The 11,473-nt window shown below is 44.2% G+C and overlaps 1 pseudogene; it reads right to left on the bottom strand.

The window, feature by feature from the left end:
• Nucleotides 1–6,617: 6,617 nt before the first annotated feature.
• LOC109483472 lies at nt 6,618–9,619 on the bottom strand (annotated as a pseudogene).
• Between the last annotated feature and the right edge of the window lie 1,854 nt (nt 9,620–11,473).

Genomic DNA, 11,473 nt, shown 5'->3' with positions numbered 1-11,473 from the left:
CCATGTAAAAGTACAATAATTACCTACACGGCACGAGCATAGACGGTTATCCCGGAAACTCGCGCGGTGGGGGAGGGATTCATCGTCAGGCTGCAGCGGGCACACTTCGCAGTTCGCATCTACTTGCAGAACGACCGTAATGTGTTGAAGTGATTAGGTTTATAGGGCATTGATGCTTGCGACTGTCGGCAGACATCATGTACAAACGTATTATACAACTCACACGTTGCGTACAATGATACTAGTATTCTATTTACTATGTCATATTACAGAAAGCTTTTTCAAGGGCAAAAGTTGTTCTCGGTTATAGAAAACAAGGCAGAACTATAATTTATTGCAGAACAGAAATATTATTCAACGGACGTTTTCAGCACGCTCTGTCGATATTTTCGGGTTTTATTTCACACTCTATAACTTGTCCGTAGCCTATTTTTCTACACTAGAATTTTACATATCTTTTATTAAACCCCTTTCAATGGCGCTGTATTCGTTACATGTAAATCTTCCTATTTAGTAGTCTCCAAAAACCATCCGTTTTAAAACGATTTACTAACTGGAATGCTGTAAATTTTTTCATGCCATACAAAGCTTTTTCAGGGGTCTACATTGTTCTCAGTCAGTTTAGAAAACAACACTTTCTAATAAAGGCAATTATGAGGGCCTGCATGCCCTTTTTCGATAACCGGTATGGGCTATTTTAATTCACCGTTAATCGTTGCCGGCCTGCTCTAATTCAACGTTAAGCGTTATCAGTATATTCATCGTGAAACGTTATTATTTGTCATCCTAAATTCAGCGTTACGCGTTTACCCTGGGTAAAAACAATAAGGAAGTGCTCCCACTGTGACCTTCCCAGCAGATTGAATAGTGAATTGGCCCATAAACTCATAAAAATCCTAGACTGTCTATCCTTCAGAACAAAGGCAGGAGCATTTGCATACTGGTCAGTTTTCAAAGATTCAAATTTTTTATCATCTACTGGTTTTCAGTGTAACATTTTCAAAAGGCAGAATGACCCAGATACTTGTTACGAAGCCACATAAGCAAGGAAATCGCAACTTTCAGTTCGAAAAATCAATCTTGAACAAATTCCAACTTTCAACTCAGCCCTGTCAAAGTTTTATCCAATGACATACATGCACATGTATATGGCGCCCTTACTATATACATGTAATACCCTTCCTTGCTATATCAAACTTTCAAAGTGTCTACTTGTATCTGTCTTTCTCACAACTGAATTAGCTTTGGCAGTTTTGTGTCTGACATATGGCTTGTAAATGTGATGCCTACTTGCAGTCAGATAAACCAGTATGGACTTAGGCTCTGTATATGTAGAACTGGGCATGTAACTGTCAACCAAGGTCTCAAGCTACAAGTCAGAATATGGCAAGCCAGTATACTTCATATTTCTGGATACTCGTGAATATAGCTTCTTATATATGTGTGTATGTCTCATTTTAAAGTGTCTTGAAGAGAAATTTTTTACTTGGCAAGCTAAACTGTCTTAGACAGGCCCCCCCCCATGTACACTGAACGGCTGCCAGAACAAGGCTGAAGTCTGGTAGTTTATGTTATCGAATTTATATTGGCAGGGTGGGGTCATTATATAGTATTACTGGCCTCTTTAAGGGCGTTACAGTCTTCATATATCTTAGTTAACTGGCCTATGTCGGGGGCTGAAGTCTCTGTTGTCCGCTGCACTGCTGCTTGGGCTAACGCTGTCGCTGCCTGATTAACGTGTAACACTGTGTTTAACTGCATGTAGTGATTTGCCGTTCGAAACGTTCTCCAGCCAATATGGGACATAATGTGTGTGGTTGGTACTCCCAATAATGACAATATAATGGAGGCTCCTGTCCGGAAACTGTGCAATGTTTCCCCTCCATCTAGACCCATCTCTAAGTACTTCTTTAGCCTAGCCTAAGCAGCTTCAGCGGAAAATTGTGTTTCCAACACAAGACCATCTCTCGAAGTTGATCGAAAGAAATAGCCCTGTGTGAGAGACAATCCAGAGGCTTTTTCCATAGACTTGGAAACTGGCAATTCTAACAAAAAGGATTGAAGTGCCGGCGGTGAGAAGATGTGTTGAATAGGCTGTCCAGTCTATCATCTATCTTGTGTACATCTATAGGAGCCATCCCTCTTGTTTGGTCTTTTGAACGGGTGGTTTGGTACATGGTTTTTCTTGGAGCAGCACAACTTTTGCAGAATTTAAAATCACTGTCATTGACTTCCTTGCACTTCTCACACAAGGGGGCCGCTGTACATACCAACTTGATTCTAACCTGAAACAATATAACGGCAAATTTTCATTCATCAATTGAACAGAGAAAGACCCATAGGTCCCAATTCAGTCCCATTTTATCTGGGACGAACCCTTTCTTTGATGGGTAGAGTAAGGCAGTTGTGTCACCCTTCTTTGCCAGATCTGGGCGTGCTTTGCCCGATGGTATAACAGCGGCCACCACGTTGGGGTGGGTGTGAGACGAGGCCGGACAACAATTGTGCACGTTGCTCCTTTCGTAAGCAGAAAGCTGATAACCGGGAAAATCAAGCCAATTGGAGGGAATACATAAGCATTTTCCCTAGCACCCGTTTTATGATCTATGCTTGGGTCTTGAGCCCACAGGTCTACCCCCGCAGAAAGCGGAGTGGCTCAAGATGTGTAGTGTCGCAGGAGAGCCCCCTGGCGGTCCATTTGCACATTAGAATCTAAGGCAATTAAATCAATTGTGTGTCCTTGTCTTCCCCGTAGGTTTGTTGGAGTTCTTGCCAAAGTCTTGGAGCTAGTTTAACGTCCGACTTAGATAAGGACCTAGACGGTGTATCTGCTGGATTCTCAGACGATTTGACATACTTGAGAGTCAAGGCTATGTTAGCGTCAACCGTTGTCCAGAAAAGATTCTTAATAGCAGTATTCATGCTTTGTGATCTACTACCCTCTCTCTCCCAGGCGGCGTGCAGCACTTTATTATCTACCTGAGCAAAGACTCTAACATTAGTTAGCCACGGTTTTCCCGCTTTTATGGCCATATCTTGCGCCTTCGTTTCCTTCTCGTTAATATGCAGGGCCCTATCACTCTCATTCCAATAGTCAGCTAGGTGGATTGTTCTACCATTCTCCAAATGGATCACCGCAGCCCATTTATAGTTAGATGCGTCTGTCGACATCTTTATAGTAACATGTCTCTCATCTCGCCATGGGAGACTACCCTGCCAAGTGTCTAGGAACCTCCATTCTTCTATCTCCTGACGGAGATTTCCTGTCACTGGCACCATGCCTCCTAACTTCTGGGCCTTACTAATGGCCAGAAACGCTTCTCTTGTAAACAGCATAGCGGCTGGTACTACTAACGTGAGTGTTGTACACTTTCCCGCCCATTTCTGAAGCGTTTTCACCGTAATGCTCTCCTGGGACAGTATGTGTTCCCTGAATACTATAAAGACCTCCTTCTTATCTAGTGGTAACACAAATGCCATCAGGATAGAATCACATCCCATACCCAAGTGGATGATATATCGTCTAGGTATCAGTTGGGAATTCTTAAGACCCAGGAAATAGCCCAGTTGTACTAGTATATAACATACAATATAAATGGACGCATTGGCTGGGTTGATGCGGTCTTCTACTGTAGACTTATCCTTGATCCATCTTAACAACTCTGTTATAAATCTATCATCAATATATTGCATGACCGGGACGCCTAAGTTGCGAATATATGCGGTCGCTACCATACCAGTTGTTTGATAGATAAAACCACTCCCCTTGAATCCAAATGGTATGGTCCGACATACATAGTACAGCTGTCCCCATTGAAAACCTAATACTGTCTGACTGTCCTCTGTCACCAATATATGGTCATAGCCACTCTTATCATCTGAAGATGTCATGAATGTGCCTTTTGTCACAAGTCGCGGAATGTCTCTTAACGTGTCCAGAGTAAATGGGCAATCTTTAATCCAACAGTATAGATACCTCTGGTCACAACATAATCTTGGCTTAGTCGGTTCCACTGTTAAGGGCATGACCAGATATGGTGGTTGGCATTGCCCGACTTTCCCCACACTCTTATTGCCCCCGTGCGTACTCTAGCCGTTATCTCCTTGTTGATGAGGGCTTCAAAGTTTCTACATATGCTATTGTTCCCAAATTGTGCGCTAGGTGGAAACGAGCAGTTATAGTATTGCCCTTTAAACTCTCCTTTAAAATGGGTTATGAAATCCTTAACGTTGACTTTATTCTTTACCCAATCTCAGACTGTTTGGTGAGTGGGGTGGTCTGAGGCGATTTTCTCCCATAGTGCATACTGATTATGTATTTCTCCTGCCACAAAACTATCTGGGTCCCTGAATCTAATGAGATTTGCCGCCACTTGTATGGGGTTGTCTGACGTTGCCACAAACTCCGCTGACGGTAACGGCCCCGTGGTACTGGTGGGCCTTCCCTCTGAGTCTACCCATCGGATCTCGTTCCGTTTCAGACTGTCTTGGTTCTCAGCACAAGAAGCCAGCTAAAAGATGAACAAAGCGCGAGTCAGGAGTGCAGAAGTCAGAGGGAGACGCCACCAGTACCCAGGGGTCCACTGGCTCAGAATGACCAGGGTAGCCAGAGTACCGGCATGCATCCCGAAATAGTGCTGAGTTTAAGAGTGGTGTGCGTTGTAGAGTATTTTACCTCAACAAGTATCAATAGATTATATAATTAGGCAAGTTCATAGAGATTCGATCTGTTCGTGCCCATAACCTTGTTTCATTTCTTCAGAAAGATAAGACTATATTAATACTCTTTGAACTATATCAAGACCTATTATTCCTTCCCCATGTTATTCAAAGGCCCTTCAAAAGAGTAAATGGGGGAGGAGGGCTCACGTTCTTGTATTTTGGTATCGGCTTCCATTTGTCGCCATAATTTTGTTATAATATTCAAAAGAACAAAGTTATCATGAACATGTATTTTACCATCCTTCCCCGGATGATAACAAATTCAAACGTTTCTTTATCAACGTCATGGTTCAGAGATAGACTATTTTAAACAGTAGGGGTGATATTGCTTTAGCCACCTTTACTTTAATAGTTGGAGAACTAGAAAACTTATTGCTGCTTATTTTATCTACTGCCAATAATTATGGGCAAAATTGTTATATTTTTGCTCATACCAGGCGTCAGGCCCAGTTTTCATAACTATTTGTATTACACCATATGTCTTTATTTAGCTAAATAGCAGGATGAATTCAATGTTAACTTGTAGCCTAGTTTATCATATACACCGAATGCATGGTAGTGTACCACAACACTATCACACAGGTAAGAGACACACAAAGTATGGATGTTCAATAACAATTTTATTTATTCCACATTGTCCATGTTACCGGTCCAGATCATCCGTGGACTCCATGACTACACGTCTATTAGAGACACAACAGTTAGTCAGATGTAACATGTATTTCCATTTAATTTACAATCTTTGTTTACGGCCTCGTCCCCTGAACCCACTGCGCATTTTTCCTCTAAACACTGGGCAGTAATTCCGTGAGTGGCCCCATGCCTTGCAGTGGAAACATGTACCGTAGAACACTGGCGGTTGCTGAGCAGGGTACCACGGTGGCGGGGGTGGAACCTGGGGCTGCTGTGCCGGGATGAACTGAGGTGGCTGCAAAGAGAACTGGGGCTGCACAGAGAACTGGGGCTGCACAGGGGACTGTGGAACAAGCTGCTTACTAGTGGTACCTCCCTGTTGCGCGACCTTCGCGAATTTAGCCTCATCGATGTCTGATCCTAAGGCTCGGAGGACCATCTCACCTAACATCAGATTACCCGCATGCAGTGTAGCGTGACGTAGTGTGGCAGCATACTTGGGGAGGTCTTCGTGCCCGGACGCCCGTGCCTTCTCTTCCAACCGCTGAAGTGCCGGGATTAGTAGAGCCGTGTTCAACTGTGACGGCGCCTTTGCGAGGTCGAGGGCCTGGTGTACTGCATCCCGCACCTCGTCCGCCTGGTGAGCTTTCTCCAGTTGTTCTACCCTCCTCAGCAACAACTCCGGATTATTCTACAAAAGAAAACACCTTCCGTTATTTTCCGTACCGGATAGATACCGTATGTAAGTTGCATCAGGCTTGACCCTTGCCATACTATTTATTTGGGTTTGTAAGCATTTCTCAACGTACCAGTAAACCAAGTCCGTCTCTACCTTAATGTTAAAATGACAACAACGTGGGAATTAAAGACAACCTATCGTAAACTTCCATCCAAACTGTTCCTTATATAATCATATCTGCGCTAAGCAGAATGTTACCATGGCAGACAACAAAATTAGCCACTAACCTGTCTAAATATACAAAATGGACAAATTCAGCCCTTTATTATGTTTACCGAAGGAAAACGTTTTTGCTCCAATTCTTTTAAAATTTAGAATCCTGTCATGATCACCACATTTGAATGTGTTTGAATAAGAATTAACAAAGCAGACCATATCCGAGGGTAAACATTATGCATTTGCTTTGTAAATGTTAATTTTCTAGTATAGACATTGTTTCATACCTTTCGGACCGTGTATACACTTATGTCCAGTTGCCACCAAGACGCCACCTGGCGACCTATTATCAGAGTACATTCCGCACTTTTTTTTAAGTTCCTTAACAATCATACCCTCCCCTCATTCCTTACGTCCGCTGTATCCCTCTCTCTCGGTCCTGCCTCCTCACGTACTGTTTGGTACCTCTCTATGTGTTTTATAGGGCTGAAGGCACATGACTACCCTCACCTGTCTCACCTGTTTATAACATTTATTGTTTGATTCAGGCAAAGCCCATATACAACATAGACAACACAAAATACATAAATTTAAAAATACGGTGTCTGGGATAAAAGAAACGGGGCCTATTTAAGGTCTGCATACCAACTGGCAGTACCTACGCCAGAACTGACTTCGGGGGAAGGCATCAGAGCGTAGGAGCAAACTGATGATGCCGTTACCGGACGCCAGGAGGCGAGCCGCAAAAGAGTGCGTCAGCTTTCGCCTCCTGGCGTCGAAGGTGTCGACACCCAACTGGGCAAAGAACAAGCTGTTACTAGTGGAGCGAGGCTGAGACATAATGATTTTGAAAGCATCATGGTAAGCAACCCGCAGCCTCTGCAACACACCTGCGCTATGATTGTTCCATAGTTGTACGCAGTACATGGGGGAACAATGTGCTACAAAGAGTATACGCTTAACTTCAGCGGAACAGTTGCCGAAAGTTCGGATTAAAGAGTTCGCTTTTGTGTACAGCTGGCGGGTTTGATTACGGATGGAATCGTCGTCGGAAAGGTCCGGTGTAATTTGGTAGCCAAGGTGAGTGACCGAAAGCACATAGGGCAGTGGTGTGCCGTACAGTTTCACAGATGGTGGCGTACTACATGTAGGCAAGCGGCTTCGGTGACAGGGGAAAACATACAGTTCGTCTTCCTGTCACAGAAGGTCATATCATTTTCGGCACCAAAAGTCTCACATACATGAATAAGTTTCTGTAGCGCTTTCGCCGAGGGACATATCAGACAAAAGTCGTCGGCATACAAAAGGTGATTTACAGGGACTCTGAAACATTTGAAACCAGTAAACTATAATACGTACTAAATAGACGGGTACATTTCTATCAAGTAATTTCTTATACAGAGTAAAATGATTAACTCGGTCAAATGCCTTAGAGGCGTCAAGAAAGCAAACAAATACAGAAGAACCTCGGCTTTTGAAGTAAGAGATTATCTCTTTGAGTGCGAAAATACACATGTCTGTCCCATGGTGTTTTTTAAAACCAAATTGATTCGCCGGAGAAAATAAGTGCTTCTCCAGGCGACTGAGGAGAAGGGATTCAAATAATTTGAAAATGGGGCTGGAGATTGCAATGGGGCGATAATTATTCTTAAGTGAAGGATTCAGGTTTTGTTTCTTGATTATCGGAATGAGAATTACTCTTAACAAGATCGGGGGGACATGGCCGTGCACTAACATAGCAGAAAACAAAAGCGAGAGCAGAATCGTAAGCCGAGGTCCCGCATGCTTCAGATGCTCAGCTGAAAGACCGTCAGAATCACAGGCCTTCCCGTTCTGGAGCCTGTTGATTGCTGCGAATACCTCAGGTGCGGGTGCCGACATTCCCGGGTCATAGCTGATATCTGAGTGAATTATGTCATCTACGGATTGTTTACAATCGTTGGGAGCAACAGAGTTCAACAGAGAGTCGTAGTGACGCCTCCACATGCTAGTGATATCAGCCGTACCAGTGTGGCCGTCAATGTTGCAGGGGAGGTTAGGCTTGGTGCCATTTTGAGACCGTAGTGTAGACCAGAAGCCTACTTGACCCCCTTTATGCAAACCAGAGGCGAGCGCATCTGCCCTGTGAAGGGCCTCCGCGCGTCGACACTCTCTTAAAGCGAGTTTAAATTTTGCCCGAGTTGATCTCATAAGGTCCCAAATGGCCCCATGCCTCGGTCGATTGAATTCTCGCCACATAGAAAATGCATCTCGAGCAGCAGAATGGTACTCTTTGACGACAGAATTCCAACCAGGTATCGCGTGGGAGGTGCCACATTTACCTGTGGGGAGGGATGTCGTAGCTGCACTTTTGAGAGCTCCGACTATAACACAGGTAAAGTTATCAAGAGAAGTTCTGTGGTCATTGTTCTTACAATTAGGATTTTGACACAAAAGAGCATTGTTTGGCAATTGGATTTCAGATAAGAGGGCATCGGCACAAGTTTGATACCGTGCCAGGTCAGAGGGGGATGCACGTTCCCAGTTAAATCTCTTTGGGGGTGGAATTCCGTCACCCGCTGTGTTTGTAAACACAGGGACCGATGTCCAGTCAAATGAGACCCGGAGAGGGAAATGATCGGATGAGACAAAATCATACAGAACACAAATTTCTAAGATACTCGCAGACATGGCATCGGAGCAGACGCAATGATCAAGCCACGACGTCGACCCATGAGCTTCGCTAAGGTACGTAAAAGTATCCTCAGGGAGAAGGTCGATGTCGCTTACATGGAAGTTATTATCATGACAAAAAGTGTACAACAAGGGGGAGAATATACCGTCTGGGCGCGTATTAAAGTCTCCCATGATACAGACGTTAGTCACATTGGTCTGTTGTATTATAGACTCGATTTTACCTAATTTGTCAATGAAAATATTCATGTTACAAGTAGATTCTACTGGTAAATACACACAAAACAGAAGAAGTTCAAAGTTCGCATCATTATTGATACGTAAGGTTAAGATTCGATCATCATCGTCACTCACGATACTCACGGTTACCCCAAGAGACTTCCGCCAAAGGACCGCGACGCCACCATAGGGGCGACCATGTAATATGCCTTTATCCAAGTCTACAGCCGAGGTGCCATACGTTAAGAAGTCCTTATCAAGACTAGAGAGAAAGTTTAAATCGTTCGGCAGAAGCCAGTGATCCTGTAAAAGGATAATGTCAGAAATCTGGCACAAGTCCTTGACAGCTTGGACAGAGTTCTTAACGGAACGACAGTTAAAGGATGTCACATTTAAAGTGTCTAAGCCAGTCTTCATGGTCTTGGTTGCGGGGTGGAGGAGGCACGTCTACCGTGGTACCGCCTGACGAGCACACCACACGGCCAGAAGGACGCGGACAGGATTTCAGCTACAGCTTCGCTCTCAATTGACACCCGGAAAGAAGAGTAGGAGTCAAACTTAGTTGGAAGGTTCGTACAGGAGAGTGTCCGGTCATGCGACAAGTTGTCGTGCAGGTACCGTTCGACGTCTTCCGACTTGGTGTCAGGGCCCAGGCGCGTGACAAATATCTCGACTGGCCTGGCCTTGATCGCAGACAGTGTGGAAGACTTAGCAGTGCCAACCACTGCTCTGGATCTGTTCTTTTTCCTTTTGACCACGTTAAACCCGTCCTCGTCGGGGGCTGTGAGGACACCCGAGCTGTGGCCTCGGGGGGCGATGAGCGAGAAGCCTGGGCAGGGTCCTTCGGGACCAGGGACTTGGGTTTGATAGCGACACCCTGACCTAGGACGTGTGCTTGAGTAGGTCCTGAGGCTCGCCTCGCTGCCGGGGGATGCACGATCGACTGGGAATGCTTGTCAGCCACCACATCGGCGAAGGTAGTGTGGCGAGGCGCCAGCACAGTTTGTGGTACTGACGCCCTCGCGTCCTTCAAGTCGGCGATTTCTCTGCGAAGGTGATAAGTGTGAAAACATGGCACTCATCACTGCAAGAAATAAATATACGGCATTTTTAAGGAAAACTTTGCGACGGTAAAAGAGACAAGCAAACGCGACATTTCCTGTACCTTTACGATGCCTATACTGTATGGGGCAGATGTCTCCCGGTCGGCGGAAAGCTTGTTTATAGAAGGAGGAAAGGAACCGTAATACATTTTGTACTTTAATTTTGAAAAGCCAGATATAAAAGGACTAGGCCTGATTGTGTTGCATTTCCCGCTCTCGTAAAACATGGCACTCATCACTACAAGCAACAAATATTCGTCATTTATAAGGAAAACTTTGCGACGGTAAAAGAGACAAGGAAACGCATCATTTCCTGTAGCTTGACGGCGACTATACTGTATGGGCAGATGTCTCCCGGTCGGCGGAAAGCTTGTTTATAGAACGAGGAAAGGAACCGTATGTTTTGGAAAGCCAGACATAAACATAGAAATTAGTAGGCATAATAATGGTGGGAAAATGTCTGGCAGTCATTTCTGTTAATTAGCACTACCGGGCTAACTTCTGTGGTCTGGCGCCGGGCCCCACGTGGACCCGGGCTAGCCGGCGCCCCGCTCACAATCGCCCAGCTCGGGGCTTGTGTGCGGACGTCTCCGGTTCCGCTTCTCTTTTCGCTTTTCTTTTGCAGCGAAATTATGGAAGATATCTAATATTTCAGGTAAAAACAAAGATGGAAAAGCATATAAAATGCTTATGTTTAGTCTCGCAAGGTTGGTAAGGACTTTATCCATAATAATCAAAAAGATCGTGTGGCTTTGAGATGCCTCTAGTTAACTCATTACCGCAATGCTTTCTTTACATTATCATGTCCATGTAAAGCTTACGGAAAGAAACACGTTATATTAACGTGACATTTACACATGTGGAAAGGTTACGGAAAGGCCATATTTCCCTTTCGGTTTATTGTTTATTGTTTATTGTCCTTTCGCACATAAAAAAAGTAATGGTATAAAAAGAAATTATGTACAATCAAATACATGCAGGAGAGCCCAAGAAACCAGGAGGTTTATCTAGTGGGCTCTCCCAAATCCTGTTGATGATCTCATATTTACAACATTATTTACGTTAACAATTAACATGCATGTCTTAAGGGACAAACAAGAGAAAATTAACTCAAACAAGATAATATAAAGTTAACACGGCAAACTAAATATCTAAACAATAAAGTAAGACAATCAAAAACATATCGTATTCAACAAAAAATACATTTCCATTAGTCAAATCATAAGTT

This window comes from Branchiostoma belcheri, unplaced genomic scaffold (genome assembly GCF_001625305.1).
Source record: "Branchiostoma belcheri isolate BF01 breed outbred unplaced genomic scaffold, Haploidv18h27 scaffold644, whole genome shotgun sequence".
Lineage (NCBI taxonomy): Eukaryota > Metazoa > Chordata > Leptocardii > Amphioxiformes > Branchiostomatidae > Branchiostoma > Branchiostoma belcheri.
This window is presented reverse-complemented; position numbering and strand designations above follow the sequence as displayed.